This window comes from Triticum urartu, chromosome 5, assembly GCF_003073215.2.
Source record: "Triticum urartu cultivar G1812 chromosome 5, Tu2.1, whole genome shotgun sequence".
Classification (NCBI taxonomy): Eukaryota; Viridiplantae; Streptophyta; class Magnoliopsida; order Poales; family Poaceae; genus Triticum; species Triticum urartu.
Window position 1 is genome coordinate 613,732,679 of NC_053026.1, and position 25,182 is coordinate 613,757,860.

General features: G+C 44.5%; 1 pseudogene; it reads right to left on the bottom strand.

Annotated features, from left to right (window-relative positions):
• Positions 1–374: 374 nt before the first annotated feature.
• On the bottom strand, positions 375–24,120 carry LOC125507540 (annotated as a pseudogene).
• Between the last annotated feature and the right edge of the window lie 1,062 nt (positions 24,121–25,182).

Here is a 25,182-nt window from a genome sequence, read left to right on the forward strand (position 1 = left end):
CTGTGGGCCGGGAGCGAGGCCCATTGGTCCCGGTTCGTGCCTAGAACCGGAACAAATGGATCCATACGAACCGGGACCCATGCCCACAAGGCCCCGGTTGGCCCCCTGGGCTCATGAATCGGGACTAATGCCTTCCATGGATCCCGGTTCATGAAGAATCGGAACTAATGGGCTGACCAGACCCGAACCAAATCCCTGTTTTTTACTAGTGGGTGCTTTAAATTACTTCTTATCACGAAGCATATGTATTCATATACCACCATTCTACATGCCCTTAGTCCTTGGATCAAACCTCACATGCATAATGCATGTCTCTATCCAACAGGTCAAGAGTCAACAGTCAAAACTAAAACTTCCTTTTTGATAATTATACTTCACGCCATCGTTCTGCTGGCAACAAATGTCAGGCTGCGGCAAGCATCGACGAGCAAGACTGTTAACAGCAACACGACAGAATGGCAGTCCTACACCTAGCAAACACGGCCCTCTAAACTTCACTAAAACGGACCAAGAGAACAACTCTCCAAATAATATCACTATTGCCCCGTGCGCTCTAAGAAATCAGCTCATGAGATGAGACCATATGGGTGTGAAGCAGGTTTCTGAAGATTATAAAGCTACACAAAATTTCTTAGATACTACGATAATGGATTGGACATCAACATAACTTTAAGGGCTTGATGATGTTCATCATATTTTGTTGGACATCAAACTATGACTTTCCAAGCTGTCTACAGCAAAGGCAATCTAATCTGATATATTTATTTCTTTCATACATATGACTCGTGACAATAACTTATACTACTACATAACAAATACTCAAGCTTCTTAAATTACTAAGCAAAATCACATCAACATTAAAGGCAACAAGTGAATTTTCATTTTTACTATATGCTCCTCAGCATTTCCTCATGGACCAGAGGCACTGCCTGCCGTGACATAGACCGAGTGTTGGAGTTGAAATGAGGCATGTCCTCCGGTGGCGCTTGCCATACTATTGTCGAGATTACTCATTATCGATGTACCCGTGCTACCACCATCATCGGAGGCCACTAAACGTCCCTCTTCCTGAGGCGGCCACACAAATCTTGGCTTCTGAGGAGGCACCTGTGGTGGCGGTGCCGACTTGGCGATGACTCGCACCACATCAGGCATGGTTGGACGGTCTGACGGATTTGGGTTGCTGCAGGCCAGGCCTAGGAGAAGCAGGCATTCCGCATCGTCAGTAGTATCTAGCTGCTCCTCGGTGTCCGGAGTGGAACCATCGATCAACATGGGATTCACACACTCCAATTTTTTTTGACAAAAGAGAGCATTCTCTCCGATTTCCATTAAAAGAAATCACCATGTCTTACTACAGAGCAGAAAGAGAAACTAAAAGACAAAGCATAACACTCCACTCCCCTACAAAATTTCAATTGCCAAACTAAGGAAGGAGGAAAAGCCATCCCTTCCCCTCCTGAAACCCTCAAGGAAAAAGAACCTACGGGAGTGGTCCGAGGCCTGAATTCAGAGAGAAATCCAGTCCCCGGAACACTTACAACTCTGTTATTAGGAACAGAGGCATACATCAGGACTACAGTCTTATCAAAGATTCATACAAGACCATAAATTGTCTGAAAAGCAAAAGAAAGCAAGCTAGAAGTAATGGCAGAAGCTCTTTCATCGCAGCAATGGGGTCTTCCTGTGATCACCCCTGGATTCTCCCAGTCTTCAGGCGCCACCCATAGGCTGCTTTGAACACTTCTTCCGCCACCATACTTACTTGCTTCACTCTAGCCTCCATCATCTTACTTCTTGCGGGATTTGTCTGGAAAATATTCCAATCATTTAAATTTTTGAGAAACAGAGTAACAAGAACACAGGGGTCATTTACCCTATTGTTGTCAAAAATAACACTGTTTCTTAATTTCCAGATAATCGAGCAAATCGCTGAAACACCTATAATGACCAAACTTTTTTCATCTTTCCCAAATGTATTTACCCAGGTTTTCATAATAGCTTCCAGGGTTTCTGGAATGTCTCTCAGATTGAAAGCACATTTTAAAATGTTCCACAATAGTCTAGCAACTGAACAGGATAGAAAAAGATGATTTATATTCTCTTTACGTCCAAAAAAGGACATTTATCATCTCCTTTCCACCCCCTACGAAGCAAATTATCTTTTGTAAGGATACTTTTCCTAAGAGCCAACCACATGAACACCTTGATTCTGGGTGGCGTTTTAATCTTCCACATATACATGTGTGGATATTTGACATCATTTTCAATCAGATGCCTGTAGAAAGATTTTATAGTATACACTCTTTTTTTAGTCAGAGACCATTTTATTTTGTCTTTATCCTCATTCAAAGTCACCGATCTACATGCTTCTTTAATATGTCCCCATAGCTCTCTAGCGTCTCCCGATAAAGTTCTTCTAAATTGCACATTATCTAGATCATTGTCAAAAACTTCTTTAACTGTTTTCTTCTTATCAAAACAAAGATCATAAAGCCTAGGAATTTTTTTGCTTAATGGAGCAGTGCCAATCCACCAATCTTCCCAAAAGCGAGTTCTATCTCCATTCCCAATTTTGAATTTGCACAAAGAAACAAAATGGTCTCTGTGTTTTAGTATATCCCTCCAAAGCTGGGAATCTCCCTGTTTGGCCTGAACAGTGCCCAGATTTCTATTCTTAATATTTTTTTTTGCAAATAATGTCCTATCACAGCCCCTCAGTTATATATAATTTCCACCACCATTTACTCAGCAATGCTTTGTTCATGCATGCAAGATTTTGGATCCCCAGGCCCCCCATATCTTTTGGCCTACACACCTCAGACCATTTCACCAAATGGTATTTTCTTTTTTGATCATCTTCTTTCCATAGAAGTATGGCCCTGAAAAAATCCATGCGTTTTTCAACCCCAATGGGGAGCCCATAGAAGGACATCATAAAATATGGGATGCCTGTGAGAGTTGACCGAATCAATGTAACTCTCCCTGCACTGGCAAGCAATCTACCTTGCCAAGTTGTACATTTTTTCTCCATCTTACTCTCTGGAGGTTTCCAATGCTTGTTACAAATTCTATTCTTATCTATAGGCAGCCCTAGATATTTCATGGGCAAGGCACCCACTGGGCATGTGAAAATTCTAGCATATTCATCTTTCTTATCAATAGCCTCTCCAAACAAAAAAAGCTCACTTTTATGAAAATTGATCTTTAAACCAGACATTTGCTCAAATAGACATAAAATATATTTCAAATTGTGTGCACTTTCTGTGTCATCTTGCAATAGGAAGATGGTATCATCTGCATATTACAACATATTGACCCCATTTGGTATGTATTCATTCAGGACCCCCTTCACCAGCCCATTTTCTCTGGCTTTGTCTAACATAATTGCCAGGGCATCAGCAGCCAGGTCAAAGTTTAGAGGGGATAGAGAGTTCCCCTGTCTCAATCCTTTATGGGTGATTGATGACTCACAAGTATAGGGGATCTATCGTAGTCCTTTCGATAAGTAAGAGTGTCGAACCCAACGAGGAGCAGAAGGAAATGATAAGCGGTTTTCAGCAAGGTATTCTCTGCAAGTACTGAAATAAGTGGTAACAGATAGTGTTGTGATAAGATAGATTGTAACGAGCAACAAGTAACAAAAGTAAATAAAGTGCAGCAAGGTGGCCCAATCCTTTTGTAGCAAAGGACAAGCCGGAACAAACTCTTATAATAGGAAAAGCGCTCCCGAGGACACATGGGAATATCGTCAAGCTAGTTTTCATCACGTTCATATGATTCACGTTCGATACTTTGATAATTTGATATGTGGGTGGACCGGTTCTTGGATGCTGTTCTTACTTGAACAAGCATCCCACTTATGATTAACCTTTATTGCAAGCATCCGCAACTACAACAAAAGTATTAAGGTAAACCTAACCAAAGCATGAAACATATGGATCCAAATCAGCCCCTTACGAAGCAACGCATAAACTAGGGTTTAAGCTTCTGTCACTCTAGTAACCCATCATCTACTTATTACTTCCCGATGCCTTCCTCTAGGCCCAAATAATGGTGAAGTGTTATGTAGTCGACGTTCACATAACACCACTAGAGGCTAGACAACATACATCTTATCAAAATATCAAACGAATACCAAATTCACATGACTACTCATAGCAAGACTTCTCCCTTGTCCTCAGGAACGAACGTAATTACTCACAAAGCATATTCATGTTCATAATCAGAGGGGTAATAATATGCATATAGGATCTGAACATATGATCTTCCACCAATTAAACCAACTAGCATCAACTACAAGGAGTAATCAACACTACTAGCAACCTACTAGCACCAATCCCAAACTTTGAGACAAGAATTGGATACAAGAGATGAACTAGGGTTTGGAGATGAGATGGTGCTGGTGAAGATGTTGATGGAGATTGCCCTCTCCCGATGAGAGGAGCGTTGGTGATGACGATGGTGATGATTTCCCCCTCCGGGAGGGAAGTTTCCCCGGCAGAACAGCTCCGCCGGAGCTCTAGATTGGATCCGCCAAGGTTCCGCCTCGTGGCGGCGGAGTCTCGTCCCGAAAAATTCCTTCTTATTTTTTTCTCATTGAAAGACCTCATATAGGAGAAGATGGGCGTCGGAGAGCCACTAGGGGGCCCACGAGGTAGGGGGGCGCGCCCTAGGGGGGCGCGCCCCCCACCCTCGTGAGCAGGGTGTGGGCCCCCTGGCCTTCATCTTTGGCGTGGATTTTTCTTTATTTCTTCTAAGACATTCCGTGGAGTTTCAGGAGTTTTGGAGTTGCGCAGAATAGGTCTCTAATATTTGCTCCTTTTTCCAGACCAGAATTCTAGCTGCCGGCATTCTCCCTCTTTTTGTAAACCTTGTAAAATAAGAGAGAATAGCCATAAGTATTGTGATATAGAGTGAAATAACAGTCCATAATGCGATAAATATCGATATAAAAGCATGATGCAAAATGGACGTATCAGTGATAAAGTATTTTCCTAGGTTCTCATTAACCTTGACACAAACTTTCCCCCCTCTAATAGTCTCCATGACCCAATCAATCCATTTATCTGGGAATCCCTTCACTTTCAACATTTGAAAAAGAAAGGACCATTTGATTTTGTCATAGGCCTTTTCAAAATCAATTTTCAAAAGCATAGCACTTTATTTTTTTCTTTTTTATGCCATTCAAAGCCTCATGAAGGATCAAAACTCCCTCCATAATATACCTGCCCTTAATAAAAGAAGTTTGAACAGGAGAAATAACATCAACAGCTACCAAATCCAGCCTATTCATTAACACTTTTGTGATGATTTTGAAGTAGACATTTAGCAAACAAATTGGCCTGAATTTCTGTATTTGATTAGCATCTGTCCCTTTTGGGGCTAGGGCTATAGTCCCATAGTTTAGTCTACTAATATCAATTTTCCTATTGGCAAAGTCATCCAACAAAGCTTTGAAAACAAGTTTCACCAGATCCCCATAATGCTGATAAAATTCAGCAGTGAAGCCATCTGGTCCAGGGGATTTATTGTGTGCCATTTTAAAGACAACCTTCTTAATTTCCTCCAAAGTGAATTCCTCTAATTTTTTTCACATCCCTCTTGAATCATAATGGGATTATCAATATTAATTTAAACAGAAGAATTATCTGGTGAACCAAATAAATTTTTGTAAAAAGTAGTGATATAGTCTATCAAGTTTTTATCCCCTTCTATTATCCCCTCAGCTTGCTCTAATCTGTTGATTTTGTTCCTTCTAAGCCTCCCATTTGCCTTGGCATGAAAAGAATTTAGTATTACTATCCCCTCTAGTATTTCATCAATTTTGGCTCTCTGTCTCCATTTAGCCTCTTCCTGCTTAAGAAGTCTATCAAGCTGAGCTCTTAAATCTATCTGCTCTTTTCTATCAGCGGATGTAAGGCCATTAACCTCACTATTTTTATCAATAATATCCAATTTAAGCAAGATATCTTTCTTTAGTTCAAAATACCATGCATTCATGTTTCTGTTCCACCCTTTAAGTTTAGGTCTTAGTTTTCTAAACTTTCCCAACAATCTATCTATGTTGTCTCCCTTAATGTTAGGATCATTCCAAACTTTCTGTACAATTTCATCAATCCCTTCTCTCAAAAACCAGGCATTTTCAAATCTGAAAATTGGCTCAGTTTTTTGGAAATCTCCAGAATCCAAGTAAAGAGGAGTGTGATCAGACTTCTCTCTAGTCAAAGATGTTACTTGCGTTAAGGGGTATACCTCTTCCCACTCAGCGCTACAAAGTATCCTATCTAGTTTTTCAAAAGTAGGGTTGTGCATATTATTCCCCCAAGTGAATTGTCTCCCATTCATATCAAGCTCTCTCACCCCAGCTTGTTCCAGAATAGCATTAAAAAGAAAACTCCAATGCCCAGGGGATTCTGGTTTATTTTTCTCACTAGCTTTTCTAATAATATTGAAGTCACCTCCAATCAAAATTGTATTAACACAGGTTTGAAATACTCTGGATAACTCAGCCAGAAATAGGGCTTTCATTTCTGGTTGTGCATCTCCATAGATCACTACTAAATCCCAAATAAACCTATTTTTAACATCTTGAACAGCCATTTTTATGTGATAATCTCCTTCATCCTGAGAAATCACATCTAATGTGGTATAATTGACTCCCAACAGAAGGCCACCAGATTTCCCCCTAGCTGGAGTGAAATGCCAGTGGAAATCCCTTCCTGCACAAATTTGTTGTAAATCATTTCTAGAAAATTGTTGTCTCATGGTCTCTTGCAGACCCAAGAAATCAACTCTCATATCCATGATCATCTCCCTCAAAAACCTTTTTTGATATCACCCCCAAATCCTCTCATATTCCAAAAGATACCCCTCATCTTTTTTTCTTTTTTTTCCTATCAGAAGATTCTAAGGTTTTGATAGCAGAGGCAATTTTAACTCCAGAACCTCTGGTAGTTTTACCTTTTTTCTTCTCTTTTTTTGATGAGAAAAGCTCTTTAAATAATTCCCATTCTTCATTCTCTTCCTCTTCTCTCTCATTTTCCCCAACTTCTAGCAAATCTTCCAGAGAGTGTTCTCCAGCATCAATGATATTATGCTCCTCAGGTAGAGAGGTTTGTTTCTGATTATTATTTTAGTCTGCTAACCACATATCAACCCTTGCCTGTTCAGCCATTTTAATCAATTCCAAATTATGATTAACAATGTCAGGTTTATTTCCCAAACTAACCCCAACCCCCTCAGCAATCTGCTGTAAGATATTATTAGATCTAGAAACAATACCAGAAGGAGTAAACTCACCATAGTTGTTTTTCTGTGCTACTCTCTCTTTAGCCAAATCAGTGATTTTTTTGTCCTCTTTGCCTTTCAGTCTAGCACATCTTCTCAAGTCTTCTTCTTCTTCGGATTCCAGTTCTCCTATGGCAGCCTTCTTGATCTTTGTTTCAAAAGATTCAATTTCCTGACTAGCAGTGTAATCCACAGGCTCCATATATCCTAGCCCCACAGCCTGTTCCATTAGTTCCAAGTCTGTCATTCCCTCTTCCTCTTCCAGCCTGCCTTCTGCTACTGCCCCTCCCTCAGTGACCTCTTTTTCATCTTCATCTCCAATAATTTTCTCCCCTGACTGTGACCCTCTCACCTCTTCACTTGCCTTCATATTGATTTGCAGCAGTTCATGTTGTCTCTTGACCTCTTTTTCTAAGGTTTTTCTTATAATTTCCATTTCCTTCCTTTTTTTCCTCCAGCGTAAGTTGAGCAGTCTGCCTTGCTACAAGTTTCTCTGCTTTTTGAAGCCTAGCCTTCAAACTTTCTTCTTCACCCTGGCCTTCTCCAGCTAACCATGTTCCTATCCTTTCCTTGGGTATCTCATTTTTTTGACCCGTGTCTCCTGCTTTAAGCACCACTTGTTCATATTGTTTCAACCCCAAACTCCCCAGGCTCACCAAGGACTTCCCAAACTCAGCTTGTTTACTTTTTTTTCCGCATCTCATTCTCCGTCTGTGTTTCAGAGCTTTCCAAATCAAGGTAGTCAAAGATTTTCTTTTTATTCCCCTCTTCGAACTTGTACCACCCCTGTTCTGCTATGGAATCAAACTCAAAACCAATATCATAAAGCAGCAAATCTTTAGTAGTTATCTCAGTGCCAGCATGAATTTTGTGTAAGTCCCTCACTCCCACTTTCACTCTAATTTCTTCCTTAGAATAAATGTGTTCCACATCTACTTCAACCACTGGCCCCAGAGCTGAACCAATTTCACATGCCCCCATATAATGCCTCAGGGTGTTAGGGACTGAAGGAAATATGCCCTAGAGGCAATTATAAAGTTATTATTTATTTCCTTATATCATGATAAATGTTTATTATTCATGCTAGAATTGTATTAACCGGAAACATAATACATATGTGAATACATAGACAAACAGAGTGTCACTAGTATGCCTCTACTTGACTAGCTCGTTGATCAAAGATGGTTATGTTTCCTAACCATAGACATGAGTTGTCATTTGATTAACGGGATCACATCATTAGGAGAATGATGTGATTGACTTGACCCATTCCGTTAGCATAGCACTTGATCGTTTAGTTTATTGCTATTGCTTTCTTCATGACTTATACATGTTCCTATGACTATCAGATTATGCAACTCCCGTTTACCGGAGGAACACTTTGTGTGCTACCAAACGTCACAACGTAACTGGGTGATTATAAAGGTGCTCTACAGGTGTCTCCGAAGGTACTTGTTGGGTTGGCATATTTCGAGATTAGGATTTGTCACTCCGATTGTCGGAGAGGTATCTCTGGGCCCTCTCGGTAATGCATATCACTTAAGCCTTGCAAGCATTGCAATTAATGAGTTAGTTGCGGGATGATGTATTACGGAACGAGTAAAGAGACTTGCTGGTAATGAGATTGAACTAGGTATTGAGATACCGATGATCGAATCTCGGGCAAGTAACATATCGATGACAAAGGGAACAACGTATGTTGTTATGCGGTTTGACCGATAAAGATCTTCGTAGAATATGTGGGAGCCAATATGAGCATCCAGGTTCCGCTATTGGTTATTGACCGAAGACATGTCTCGGTCATGTCTACGTTGTTCTCGAACCCGTAGGGTCCGCACGCTTAAGGTTTCGATGACAATTATATTATGAGTTTATGAGTTTTGATGTACCTAAGGAGTTCGAAGTGCCGGATGAGATCGGGGACATGACGAGGAGTCTCGAAATGGTCGAGACGTAAAGATCGATATATTGGATGACTATATTCGGACATCGGAAAGGTTCCGAGTGATTCAGGCATTTTTCGGAGTACCGGAGAGTTACGGGAATTCGCCGGGGAGTATATGGGCATTATTGGGCCATACGGGGATAGAGGAGAGAGGCCAAAAGGAAGGAGGCGCCCCCCCCTCTGGTCCGAATTGGACAAGGGGTGCAGCCCCCTTTTCCTTGTTCCTCTCCCCCTCTTTCCTTCTCTCCTACTCCAACAAGGGAAGGAGGAGTCCTACTCCCGCTGGGAGTAGGACTCCCCCCTTGGCGCGCCCTCCTCCTAGGCCGGCCGCCTCCCCCCTTGCTCCTTTATATACGGGGGCAGGGGGCACCCCACAGACACAACAATTGATCATTGATCTCTTAGCCGTGTGTGGTGCTCCCCTCCATCATAATCCTCGATAATATTGTAGCGGTGCTTAGGAGAAGCCCTGCAACGGTAGAACATCAAGATCGTCACCACGCCATCGTGCTGACGGAACTCTTCCCCGACATTCTGCTGGATCGGAGTCCGAGGATCATCATTGAGCTGAACGTGTGCTAGAACTCGGAGGTTTTGTAGTTTCGGTACTTGGTCGGTCGGGCCATGAAGACGTACGACTACATCAACCGCGTTGTCATAACGCTTCCGTTTTCGGTCTACGAGGGTACATGGACAACACTCTCCCCTCTCGTTGTTATGCATCACCATGATCTTGCATGTGCGTAGGAATTTTTTTTGAATTGCTACGTTCCCCTACAGGGACACCCCACATCTTGATCCAAACTGAATGTAGTTTCCCTTTTGCTTTATCATCTGGACTCCAGAAGTCAACCTCCACCATAGCCCCTGTGCCAAGCAGAGTGAATTTTCCAAAGTTTTTCAACTCCACCAATTTGGCCTTGTTAGGAAATCTCCTAAGGAAAGTTTTTGGGCTCTGAAACTTGGCTCTCCAAGTCCACCCCCAATCAAACATTTTGCTAAACCCATAGGCCACTGTGGTGTCATTCAGTTGTACCTCCTGTACAGTAACCAAGGCCATGGGATTAATGTGCTCTGTAGCAACAATCTCTTTGGTGTTCTGCACCGGAAGACCTCCCAGCCCCCTGGCTCCATATCCAACATATTTGGCAACTGGTTTTGGCTGTTTCAGAAGGGTGCATTCTTCAGTATTGTGAGATGGCCTCTGGCATACCACACAGAAGACCTTATTTTTTCAGTCACTTTTTACATGCCCCCGTTCTTTGCATTTAACACAGAAAAGTTCCTTGGGATTTCCTATCTCTTTCTTTTTAGTTGTCTCTTTAGCTCCCTCCACCCTAGCACCAACTTGTGGCTGCAGAGTTTCCTGTTTTGGCATATTGGACAAGAGGAACTGATACTGTTGTGCCATTTGCTCTTGTGGAACGAAACCAAACTGCCCAAGCCCCATCCCCATTGGCACTAGCTGAGGGAAACCACTACTGCTCATCATGGGAAACCCTCCTGCCAACTGAACTGGTCCTCCCTGCGGCCCCAGCTATGCAATGTTTGTGTTTCCCAGATCCACTCTCCTGCCTGCTTTCAGTCATCCCAGCCTGGTATCTTTCCTGTTAATTACCACCTCTGCCTGATGCAAATCTGCCAAACTTATTGTCTCCAACTCTACCACTCCCGATGGAATTTCCATCCCCACCAGAACCACTACTGTTGGTCCCTGATCCTCCTATGAAACTCTCCTCTTTGTTCCTCCAGTCGTATTCATCCAACTCTCTCTCTTCTTGCCTATTGAAACCTCTCCCAAAACTCTCAGATCTGCCATAGAAATTACCTCTCGCTCCTGGATTGGTTCCTCTTCCAGGCCTTGGCCTCCAACCCTCTTGTCTGCCAGCCATAGCTTCTTTTCCTTCCCAAAGTAGATCTCTCTTCACCTCTTCCTCTTCTTCGTTAGTCGCCGTCGAGGGTTTGCTAGGGTTTGGTAGGTGGAGGAAATCTGGATCAGGGATGAAGGATGGGATCCCCCTATATATAGGCCCACTCTCCCACTATCTGTAGCTGGGATTTTTTCGCACATCCCACTACTGGGCCACTTTCCTCCAGAGCCCACCTGGTCATCCTTTTTTTCCCCACATTGTCCCCCCATCCCACCTGCAACTTTTCTGCTCCTGAATCGTATCCACTTTTATAATCTAGACTTTCCTCCATTACTTCTTCCAGCATAAAATTTTCTGGGATATTGTTCACCCTAATTTTTCTATCAACCAATATTTCTTCACAGAGAATCATGTCTCTCTTATCAATTCTATTATCATCAACCTCACACCCCTCATAGTCAGTATCTATATCTGACAAATACTCAGGGAATCTGGGCAGATCCATATCTTGGGTATCTTATCCCTAATCCTTATCAACGCCATATCAATTTTTTGGTTATGAAACTTTCCCCGTGAATCAATGTGAATGAATTCATTTTGATTTACACCTCTCTTTTTTCATCCCCAACTTTTTCATTTTTAAGCAAAAGGCTCTAAACATAAGTATTCATCCTCTCTTTCAATCTATGATTAACTCGTCTAATTCGATGCTGAGTATCAATATCTCCCTGATCACCCTCACAATCGCAAGTGTGTGTCAGATACTTAAGAACAGAAGGGTAGATCATACCTGAATTAGCGAGATCCTCGTCAGAAACGTCATCTGAATCTTCACTAGCTAGCACCCAAAAGCGGTTGCCATCCAGCGAAGGACTCAGACTCTGTTCCCGGCGAGGCATGCTAAACGACGAGGCTCTGGAGTCTCCGAGGTTGATGGTGCTGCGGTGAGACGAGCAGAGCGGCGCGACGCCCCCGCCGCCTCCTGCGGCGCCTGATCCATCGGATCTTCATGGATCTCGATCGGGGCCATGGCCGACCCTGGAGCTGGGAGGGCCAAGACCCCCTCTCGAGGGCGAAGCGCCGATTCCCTCATGGCGGGGCGCGAGGTTCGCCATCACGAAGATGGTGAAGGTCACCCACTTCCTCGCCACCGCCCGCACCGGCGAGTCTGCCTGATCCGCCGCCCACAGCAGCACCTGCAGCGGGTGCTTGCGCCCTCCACGCCTGAACATCGATCTCTCCTCCTCCTCCGTCAGATTCTCCATAATCGCCTCCGCCTCTGCATACATCTCGCGCTTGCTCAAGTACCAGGACCCGATCTCTCTCAGGCGGATCTGCAGGCGCGCATCCCTGCCCGCGAACCTCTGCATCTTCTCTTCGCTGATCTCCACCATCTCCGCCGCGAGCTCGAGCAGACAGAGCAGTGGATGAGGTGTGCGGGAGAGGAAGAGTGGGAAGGGGAATAACCTGCGCGGATTTCTTCGATCTTAATCCCCCCTCCGCCTTAATTGCTCTCCCACCGGTCGCATTTCCTCCTTCGCTGTCTCCCGAGATGCCATCCCGCCGATGATGTCCTTCTCGATGTGCGCAACATGACAAGGGAACACAACCATAGCCCCAAGGGCCAACACGAACCCGCCCCCGATCGCCTATCAATCGTGCACCCGCGCTCGTCGATGAGGCGCACCGTCGTGGTGTGCGGGTGTAGCACCACCACGCCCCAGTGGTACTTGGGGGTCGTCACCAATTTCAGATCGGCGGCGAACCACACCGACCACCGCGCCGTGACGGGCTCACAAAAATGCGTCGCCCATCTCGTTCTCACCATCCGTGCCGCAGACGTCATCCACCTCATGGTGAAGGCGCCACACCCTATCGGTGATATGCATGTCATCGTCATCCACCACCTCGTGATCAGCCAATGCCCATAGCCCAGTGACAACCTCAAGGATGAGCACCCCAAGCGCATAGATATCAGTCTGCCGCGTCGCCTTGCGGCTAATCGGGTACTCTGGCGCGATGTAGCCCCATGTGCCACCTGAAGGAAATATGCCCTAGAGGTAATAATAAAGTTATTATTTATTTCCTTATAATCATGATAAATGTTTATTATTCATGCTAGAATTGTATTAACCGGAAACATAATACATGTGTGAATACATAGACAAACAAAGTGTCACTAGTATGCCTCTACTTGACTAGCTCGTTAATCAAAGATGGTTATGTTTCCTAACCATGAACAATGAGTTGTTATTTGATTAACGAGGTCACATCATTAGTTGAATGATCTGATTGACATGACCCATTCCATTAGCTTAGCACCCGATCGTTTAGTATGTTGCTATTGCTTTCTTCATGACTTATACATGTTCCTATACTATGAGATTATGCAACTCCCGTTTGCCGGAGGAACACTTTGGGTGCTACCAAACGTCAAAACGTAACTGGGTGATTATAAAGGAGCATTACAGGTGTCTCCAAAGGTAGATGTTGGGTTGGCGTATTTCGAGATTAGGATTTGTTACTCCGATTGTCGGAGAGGTATCTCTGGGCCCTCTCGGTAATGCACATCACTTAAGCCTTGCAAGCATTACAACTAAATGAGTTAGTTGCAGGATGATGTATTACAGAACGAGTAAAGAGACTTGCCGGTAACGAGATTGAACTAGGTATTGGAATACCGACGATCGAATCTCGGGCAAGTAACATACCGATGACAAAGGGAACAACGTATGTTGTTATGCGGTCTGACCGATAAAGATCTTCGTAGAATATGTAGGAGCCAATATGGGCATCCAGGTCCCGCTATTGGTTATTGACCGGAGACGTGTCTCGGTCATGTCTACATTGTTCTCAAACCTGTAGGGTCCGCACGCTTAAGGTTTCGATGACAGTTATATTATGAGTTTATGCATTTTGATATACCGAATGTTTTTCGGAGTCCCGGATGTGATCACGGACATGACGAGGAGTCTCGAAATGGTCGAGACATAAAGATTGATATATTGGAAGCCTATGTTTGGATATCGGAAGTGTTCCGGGTGAAATCGGGATTTTACCGGAGTACCGGGAGGTTACCGGAACCCCCCGGGAACCATATGGGCCTTGATGGGCCTTAGTGGAAAGGAGAAAGGGGCAGCCCAAGGTGGCCGCGCGCCTCCCCCCTTCCCCTAGTCCTATTAGGACTAGGAGAGGTGGCCGGCCCCCCTCTCTCTCTTTCCCCCCTCAAGGAGTCCTATTCAAACTAGGATTGGGGGGGAATCCTACTCCTAGAGGGAGTAGGACTCTCCTGGCGCGCCTCCTCTGGCCGGCCAGCCTCCCCCCTCCAGTCCTTTATATACTGAGGCAGAGGCACCCCAGAAACACACAAGTTGATCCACGTGATCTATTCCTTAGCCGTGTGCGGTGCCCCCTGCCACCATAGTCCTCGATAATACTGTAGCGGAGTTTAGGCGAAGCCCTGCTGCTGTAGTTCATCAAGATCGTCACCACGCCGTCGTGCTGACGGAACTCTTCCCCGACACTTTACTGGATCGGAGTCCGGGGATTGTCATCGAGCTGAACGTGTGCTCGAACTCGGAGGTGCCGTAGTTTCGGTGCTTGATCGGTTGGATCGTGAAGACGTACGACTACTTCCTCTACGTTGTGTCAGTGCTTCCGCAGCCGGTCTGCGTTGGGTACGTAGACAACACTCTCCCCTCTCGTTGCTATGCATCACATGATCTTGCGTGTGCGTAGGAATTTTTTTGAAATTACTACGAAACCCAACAGTGGCTTCCGAGCCTAGGTTATTTATGTTGATGTTATATGCACGAGTAGAACACAAGTGAGTTGTGGGCGATATAAGTCATACTGCCTACCAGCATGTCATACTTTGGTTTGGCGGCATTGTTGGACGAGACGACCCGGACCAACATTACGCGTACGCTTACGCGAGACCGGTTCCCCCGACGTGCTTTGCACATAGGTGGCTTGCGGGCGACTGTCTCTCCAACTTTAGTTGAACCAAGTATGGCTACGCCCGGTCCTTGCGAAGATTAAAACGGAGTCTATTTGACAAACTATCGTTGTGGTTTTGATGCGTAGGTGAGATTGGTTCTTGCTTAAGCCCGTAGCAGCCACGTAAAACTTGCAACAACAAAGTAGAGGACGTCTAACTTGTTTTTGCAGGGCATGTTGTGATGTGATATGGTCAAGACGTGATGCTGAATTTTATTGTATGAGATGATCATGTTTTGTAACCGAGTTATCGGCAACTGGCAGGAGCCTTATGGTTGTCGCTTTATTGTATGCAATGAAATCGCGATGTAATGCTTTACTTTATTACTAAGCGGTAGTGATAGTCGTGGAAGCATAAGCTTGGCGAGACGACAACGATGCTACGATGGAGATCAAGGTGTCACGCCGGTGACGATGGTGGTCACGACGGTGCTTCGGAGATGGAGATCACAAGCACAAGATGATGATGGCCATATCATATCACTTATATTGATTGCATGTGATGTTTATCCTTTTATGCATCTTATCTTGCTTTGATTGACGGTAGCATTATAACATGATCTCTCACTAAATTATCAAGAAGTGTTCTCCCTGAGTATGCACCGTTGCGAAAGTTCTTCGTGCTGAGACACCACGTGATGATCGGGTATGATAGGTTCTACGTTCAAATACAACGGGTGCAAAACAGTTGCACACGCGGAATACTCAGGTTATACTTGACGAGCCAAGCATATACAGATATGGCCTCGGAACACGGAGACCGAAAGGTCGAGCGTGAATCATATAGTAGATATGATCAACATAACGATGTTCACCATTGAAAACTACTCCATCTCACGTGATGATCGGTTATGGTTTAGTTGATTTGGATCACGTAATCACTTAGAGGATTAGAGGGATGTCTATCTAAGTGGGAGTTCTTTAATTAACTTGATTAACTGAACTTAAATTTATCATGAAACTTAGTACCTGATTAGTATCTTGCTTGTTTATGTTTGATTGTAGATAGATGGCTCGTGCTGTTGTTCCGTTGAATTTTAATGCGTTCCTTGAGAAAGCAAAGTTGAAAGATGATGGTAGCAATTACACGGACTGGGTCCGTAACTTGAGGATTATCCTCATTGCTGCACAGAAGAATTACATCCTGGAAGCACCGCTGGGTGCCGGGCCTGCTGCAGGAGCAACGCCGGATGTTAAGAACGTCTGGCATAGCAAAGATGATGACTACTCGATAGTTTAGTGTGCCATGCTTTACGGCTTAGAATCGGGACTTCAACGACGTTTTGAACGTCATGGAGCATATGAGATGTTTCAGGAGTTGAAGTTAATATTTCAAGCAAATGCCCGGATTGAGAGATATGAAGTCTCCAATAAGTTCTATAGCTGCAAGATGGAGGAGAACAGTTCTGTCAGTGAGCATATACTCAAAATGTCTGGGTATAATAATCACTTGATTCAATTGGGAGTTAATCTTCCAGATGATAGCGTCATTGACAGAATTCTTCAATCACTGCCACCAAGCTACAAGAGCTTCATGATGAACTATAATATGCAAGGGATGAACAAGACTATTCCCGAGCTCTTCGCGATGCTGAAAGCTGCGGAGGTAGAAATCAAGAAGGAGCATCAAGTGTTGATGGTCAACAAGACCACTAGTTTCAAGAAAAAGGGCAAAGGGAAGAAGAAGGGGAACTTCAAAAGGAGCGGCAAGCAAGTTGCTACTCAAGATAAGAAACCCAAACCTGGACCTAAGCCTGAAACTGAGTGCTTCTATTGCAAGCAGACTGGTCACTGGAAGCGGAACTGCCCCAAGTATTTGGCGGATAAGAAGGATGGCAAGGTGAACAAAGGTATATTTGATATACATGTTATTGATGTGTACCTTACTAATGCTCGCAGTAGCACCTGGGTATTTGATACTGGTTCTGTTGCTAATATTTGCAACTCGAAACAGGGACTACGGATCAAGCGAAGATTGGTTAAGGACGAGGTGACGATGCGCGTGGGAAACGGTTCCAAAGTCGATGTGATCGCAGTCAGCACGCTACCTCTACATCTACCTTCGGGATTAGTATTAGACCTAAATAATTGTTATTTGATGCGAGTGTTAAGCATGAACATTATATCTGGATCTTGTTTGATGCGAGACAGTTATTCATTTAAATCAGAGAATAATGGTTGTTCTATTTATATGAGTAATATCTTTTATGGTCATGCACCCTTGAAGAGTGGTCTATTCTTGTTGGATCTCGATAGTAGTAACACACATATTCATAATGTTGAAGCCAAAAGATGCAGAGTTGATAATGATAGTGCAACTTATTTGTGGCACTGCCTTTTAGGTCATATCGGTATAAAGCGCATGAAGAAACTCCATTATGATGGACTTTTGGAACCACTTGATTATGAATCACTTGGTACTTGCGAACCGTGCCTCATAGGCAAGATGACCAAAACGCCGTTCTCTGGTACTATGGAGAGAGAAATAGATTTGCTGGAAATCATACATACAGATGTATGTGGTCCGATGAATATTGAGGCTCGTGGCGGATATCGTTATTTTCTCACCTTCACAGATGATTTAAGCAGATATGGGTATATCTACTTAATGAAACATAAGTCTGAAACATTTGAAAAGTTTAAAGAATTTCAGAGTGAAGTTGAAAATCATCGTAACAAGAAAATAAAGTTTCTACGATCTGATCGTGGAGGAGAATTTTTGAGTTACGAGTTTGGTGTACATTTGAAAAATTGTGGAATAGTTTCGCAACTCACGCCACCCGGAACCCTCAGCGTAATGGTGTGTCCGAACGTCGTAATCGTACTTTACTGCATATGGTGCGATCTATGATGTCTCTTACTGATTTACCGCTATCGTTTTGGGGATACGCTCTAGAGACGGCCGCATTCACGTTAAATAGGGCACCATCAAAATCCGTTGAGACGACGCCTTATGAACTGTGGTTTGGCAAGAAACCAAAGTTGTCGTTTCTAAAAGTTTGGGGCTGCGATGCTTATGTGAAAAAGCTTCAACCTGATAAGCTCGAACCCAAATCGGAGAAATGTGTCTTCATAGGATATCCAAATGAAACTATTGGATACACTTTCTATCACAGATCCGAAGGCAAGACTTTTGTTGCTAAATTCGGAAACTTTCTGCAGAAGGAGTTTCTCTTGAAAGAAGTGAGTGGGAGGAAAGTAGAACTTGACGAGGTAACTGTACCTACTCCCTTATTGGAAAGTAGTACATCACAGAAAACTGTTTCTGCGACACCTACACCAGTCAGTGAGGAATCTAATGATAATGATCATGAAACTTCAGAACAAGATACTACTGAACCTCGTAGATTAACCAGAGTAAGATCCGCACCAGAGTGGTACGGTAATCCTGTTCTGGAAGTCATGTTATTAGATCATGATGAACCTACGAACTATGAAGAAGCGATGGTGAGCCCAGATTCCGCAAAGTGGCTTGAAGCCATGAAATCTGAGATGGGATCCATGTATGAGAACAAAGTATGGACTTTGGTTGACTTGCCCGATGATCGGCAAGCAATTGAGAATAAATGGATCTTCAAGAAGAAGACTGACGCTGACGGTAATGTTACTGTCTACAAAGCTCGACTTGTCGCAAAAAGGTTTTCGGCAAGTTCAAGGGATTGACTACGATGAGACCTTCTCGCCCGTAGCGATGCTTAAGTCTGTCCGAATCATGTTAGCAATTGCCGCATTTTATGATTATGAAATTTGGCAGATGGATGTCAAAACTGCATTCCTGAATGGATTTTTGGAAGAAGAGTTGTATATGATGCAACCAGAAGGTTTTGTCGATCCAAAGGGATCTAACAAAGTGTGCAAGCTCCAGCGATCCATTTATGGATTGGTGCAAGCCTCTCGGAGTTGGAATAAACGTTTTGATAGTGTGATCAAAGCATTTGGTTTTATACAGACTTTTGGAGAAGCCTGTATTTACAAGAAAGTGAGTGGGAGCTCTGTAGCATTTCTGATATTATATGTGGATGACATATTTTTAATTGGAAATGATATAGAATTTCTGGATAGCATAAAGGGGTACTTGAATAAGAGTTTTTCAATGAAAGACCTCGGTGAAGCTGCTTACATATTAGGCATTAAGATCTATAGAGATAGATCAAGATGCTTAATTGGACTTTCACAAACAACATACCTTGACAAAATTTTGAAGAAGTTCAAAATGGATCAAGCAAAGAAAGGATTCTTGCCTGTGTTACAAGGTGTGAAATTGAGTAAGACTCAATGCCCGACCACTGCAGAAGATAGAGAGAATATGAAAGATGTTCCCTATGCATCAGCAATAGGATCTATCATGTATGCAATGCTGTGTACCAGACCTGATGTGTGCCTTGCTATAAGTCTAGCAGGGAGGTACCAAAGTAATCCAGGAGTGGATCACTGGACAGCAGTCAAGAACATCCTGAAATACCTGAAAAGGACTAAGGATATGCTTCTCGTATATGGAGGTGACAAAGAGCTCGTCGTAAAAGGTTACGTTGATGCAAGCTTTGACACTGATCCGGACGATTCTTAATCGCAAACCGGATACGTGTTTACATTAAACGGTGGAGCTGTCAGTTGGTGCAGTTCTAAACAAAGCGTCGTAGCGGGATCTACATGTGAAGCGGAGTACATAGCTGCTTCGGAAGCAGCGAACGAAGGAGTCTGGATGAAGGAGTTCATATCCGATCTAGGTGTCATACCTAGTGCATCGGGTCCAATGAAAATCTTTTGTGACAATACTGGTGCAATTGCCTTGGCAAAGGAATCCAGATTTCACAAGAGGACTAAGCACATCAAGAGACGCTTCAATTCCATCCGGGATCTAGTCCAGGTGGGAGACATAGAGATTTTCAAGATACATACGGATCTGAATGTTGCAGACCCATTGACTAAGCCTCTTCCACGAGCAAAACATGATCAGCACCAAGGCTCCATGGGTGTTAGAATCATTACGGTGTAATCTAGATTATTGACTCTAGTGCAAGTGGGAGACTGAAGGAAATATGCCCTAGAGGCAATAATGAAAGTTATTATTATTTCCTTATAATCATGATAAATGTTTATTATTCATGCTAGAATTGTATTTACCGGAAACATAATACATGTGTGAATACATAGACAAACAGAGTGTCACTAGTATGCCTCTACTTGACTAGCTCGTTAATCAAAGATGGTTATGTTTCCTAACCATGAACAAAGAGTTGTTATTTGATTAACGAGGTCACATCATTAGTTGAATGATCTGATTGACATGACCCATTCCATTAGCTTAGCACCCGATCGTTTAGTATGTTGCTATTGCTTTCTTCATGACTTATACATGTTCCTATAACTATGAGATTATGCAACTCCCGTTTGCCGGAGGAACACTTTGGGTGCTACCAAACGTCACAACGTAACTGGGTGATTATAAAGGAGCATTACAGGTGTCTCCAAAGGTAGATGTTGGGTTGGCGTATTTTGAGATTAGGTTTTGTCACTCCGATTGTCAGAGAGGTATCTCTGGGCCCTCTCGGTAATGCACATCACTTAAGCCTTGCAAGCATTGCAACTAAATGAGTTAGTTGCGGGATGATGTATTACAGAACGAGTAAAGAGACTTGCCGGTAACGAGATTGAACTAGGTACTGGAATACCGACGATCGAATCTCGGGCAAGTAACATACCGATGACAAAGGGAACAACGTATGTTGTTATGCGGTCTGACCGATAAAGATCTTCGTAGAATATGTAGGAGCCAATATGGGCATCCAGGTCCCGCTATTGGTTATTGACCGGGGACGTGTCTCGGTCATGTCTACATTGTTCTCGAACCCGTAGGGTCCGCACGCTTAAGGTTTCGATGACAGTTATATTATGAGTTTATGCATTTTGATATACCAAAGGTTGTTCGGAGTCCCGAATGTGATCACGGACATGACGAGGAGTCTCGAAATGGTCGAGACATAAAGATTGATATATTGGAAGCCTATGTTTGGATATCAGAAGTGTTCCGGGTGAAATTGGGATTTTACCGGAGTACCGGGAGGTTACCGGAACCCCCCGGGAACCATATGGGCCTTGATGGGCCTTAGTGGAAAGGAGAAAGGGGCAGCCCAAGGTGGCCGCGCGCCTCCCCCCTTCCCCTAGTCCTATTAGGACTAGGAGAGGTGGCCGGCCCCCCTCTCTCTCTTTCCCCCCTCAAGGAGTCCTATTCCAACTAGGATTGGGGGGGGATCCTACTCCCAGAGGGAGTAGGACTCTCCTGGCGCGCCTCCTATGGCCGGCCAGCCTCCCCCCCTCTAGTCCTTTATATACTGAGGCAGAGGCACCCCAGAAACACACAAGTTGATCCACGTGATCTATTCCTTAGCCGTGTGCGGTGCCCCCTGCCACCATAGTCCTCGATAATACTGTAGCGGAGTTTAGGCAAAGCCCTGCTGCTGTAGTGCATCAAGATCATCACCACGCTGTCGTGCTGACGGAACTCTTCCCCGACACTTTGCTGGATCGGAGTCCGGGGATCGTCATCGAGCTGAACGTGTGCTCGAACTTGGAGGTGCCGTAGTTTCGGTGCTTGATCGGTTGGATCGTGAAGACGTACGACTACTTCCTCTACGTTGTGTCAGCGCTTCCGCAGTCGGTCTGCGTTGGGTACGTAGACAACACTCTCCCCTCTCATTGCTATGCATCACATGATCTTGCGTGTGCGTAGGAAATTTTTTGAAATTACTACGAAACCCAACACCACCCACACCGGTGACGGAGTTCCTGTCGACAGAGACGGTGCAGGCCAGGCCGAAGTTACCAAGACGGGCCTGGAAACTCGAGTCCAGCATGATGTTGCTCGCCTTGATGTCACGGTGGAGCACCATGGGCTCGTACTCGTGGTGGACATAGACACATAGTGCAGGCCGGTGGCTATGCCCCTGATGATCTCGTAGCGGGTTGCCCATTGCCGGATGGCGCCATTGGTGTTTCGTTGTCTGGTGTCGTTGCCGCCTCTGTGGAAGAGATGTTGGTCTAGGCTACCGTTTGTCATGAACTCGAGCACAAGCAGCGGCACTCCTTTGTTGTATGACCATCCTGAAATTTGTTTACTTGCGGAGTTATGAAAACTAGTGTTTATGTATTTCTACAAGTGCATAGCTAGAAATTTAGAATGGATTGCCAGTCGCATTTGACCTCTAACCACAATTAATTATCCTAACTCCATATATATAGGGTCCTACACGCAATATAGATATATGACCTCCATTGCAATACATAACTCAATATAGTATCCTACAGGGAATTATCTGAAATATTTAGGTTATGTACAAATACAACATGTATCCACGAACAGAATATTTTAAATCCGAATAAAAACAGAGCATAATAAACGAAACAAAGGCCAATCCAACACCAAGAGTAGCTGTGAGCTAAATTCACAGCCAACTTAGATTAAATGTATTATTTGGATGATGCTCACCGATGAGGGGGACGATATTCTTGTGCCGCAACCGGTTGATGATGCTAACCTCGGCAAAAAAGTCGTCATAGCGGCGGTTCTGCACGTCACGCGTGAACCTCTTGATGGCCATGTCCATCCGTCGCTCCGTCTTGGAACCGGTGGTGGGGATCGTGCACCTATAGACGGTGCCAAACCCGCCTCCACCAAGCTTCATGTCCTCGTGGAAGTTGCGGGTGGCCTTGTTGGTGTCGGTGAAGTCGACCTTCATTGGGACTCCGGGGAGGCGTTCCATGGATTTAGCGAGCTGGTCCAAATCCTTGTGCCACCGCTGGTACCTTGAGTTCAAGTAGCACGCCACGGCAGCCGCCATCGCCGCTGGGGCGGCTACAGACCCGAGGACGGATGATATGATGGTTACCTTCCTTGTGAGGAAGCTGTCTTTGTCGGGGTAGACAGTGAAGTCCTCGACCGTTGCGCTCCATTTGATGTACCCGGCGCGAACCAGCTGCTCGGTCGTGGAGAGGAGGCCAAAATAGAAGAATGGGGAACCAAGGCTGCTGATGTTTTGCGACCCAACTATGCTTTTGTCAGGCTTGGGCTTGCCTTCAAAGTCCACGTACACCGACAGGCTACGCCCCACACGGTCGTAGTCGATCCACACTGAATAGTTAGAGTTAGAGATGGCAGCTAACACATGATCGATATTGATATCGACAACCATGACGCTACCATCCTGTGTTTTGATTTTCGGTTTGAGCTTTTTTTTCGTTCCAGGCCGAGATGGCCGAATTTCGGCCATTTTCAAACATTTCGGCTGAAATTTGATCAAAATTTGACTACAATTTGAACTTAAATTTGACCAAATTTTGCTAAATTTGAGTAATTTCGGTCTAAATATGCTTTTCGACCCAGGCCGAGATGGCCGAAATGGCCGAAAATCAAATCCACTTTTTGATGCTACTACTGTAGTAGCTTATGGCCATGAGTTTATCCAGCGCACCAATCCTGGCGGTGGCGGAGACCGAGCTGCCGGAGACGGGAGCGCTTCTAGATGTAGGATTGAAAAGGCCGAGCGAGCCGACATCGCTGGCCACGAGTTGCTTCGCTAAGAGGCCATTACGCGCGGAGTAAGGGAGGATGAGGAAGGCGAGCCCACTACGGTTCTGGTCCGGCGGCGGCTGATAGACGATGGTGAGGCCGTACGATCCCAGCTGGCTCCGGTGAACTCCCGACGAACCAATCCAGAATCCGGACGTGGGCAACACCACGGTGTTGTTCACATCCGAGTTGGGCAGGTTACGGAGGAACCTGAGGCCAGCCGTGTTGTTCGCAGTGTAGTCGGAGATGTTAGGGAAGAAGCTGAAGGCCCGGCTGGATGCTTTGTTGATCAGATAAAATTCGAAAGGGGCATCCTCTATGGTTACGGTCCTCCGATCCTGGCCGGAATCAGGGGTTTTGCACTGCTGTGCCTTCGCCTGGGACAAGGACAGCATGATCAACAGGAGGAGAAGACATGGGACAAGCTGCTTGGGTTGATCTAACGCCATTGTATGCTTGCCCTACTTTTGCTAGCTAGCTCTCTGCCTCACCTTAGTCGCTAATAGCTTGCTTTATATACTAGCAATCCAGTGAGTGAGTTTAGGTATGCAGATTCCACAATCTATTAATATCGATGCACCCTATAGATAGCCAGTGATTTTTCTTTTCGAAAAGAAGGATATCCCCGGTCTCTGCATCTTTTGATGCACATAACCATATTATTAAAAATCCAGGTTCAGAACAAAGTCTCAAACAGTAGTGCCAAACTCATAAAAAATAATTAATCTGCCACAACCGGCGAAAATAGAAGATGACTAAACACTTATCATATTGTTGAACCGCCATTCAAACCGGTTGTAAGTATCCCGTGCAATCATCTCTCATCGGTTGCATCCAATATCCATAAGCTCTCCGTGGTCCGCATGGCTGAATAAGGACCACGTATGCAGGGGCGGAGCCAGGCTAGCATCAGGCCCCGGGCCTGCTTCATTGCTACAGTGAATAACAGTGATCAACAGTATAAAAATGCTACAGTCTACAAAGGAATAAATCCTCACGCCCCGGGCCCAGGCCCCCCCGGCCTGGGGCCTGTCTCCGCCACTGCACGTATGGATCCAAGCTGACGCCCTGAAAATAACATGTAAAAAATTTATGATGGTTTGTCTGTTAAAGGTAACATCATTCTGACAATTCCATATGGCCCAAAGTAATGCACACACTCCTACTCGAATATGTGCCGCAGTTTTAGGCTCTGTACCTGTTAACCAAGTCCCAAATAGGTGCAAAGTCGAGACGGGCGGTGCAATGTTAAATGACACGTGAATGGTCCGCCACAGTAACTTAGCAAGTGGGCAATGAAGAAAAAGATGTTTTATTGTTTCGTCCTGATTACAAAAGCAACACCGTTTACTACCTTCCCAGCTACGCTTTGCCAAGTTATCTTTTGTCAAAATAACTTCCTTATGTACAAACCACATAGACACCTTGATTTTCAACGGCACTTTAATTTTTCAAATATGAATCGACCTCGGGATAGGCCCGGTATTTATCAAGTCTGTATACATAGACTT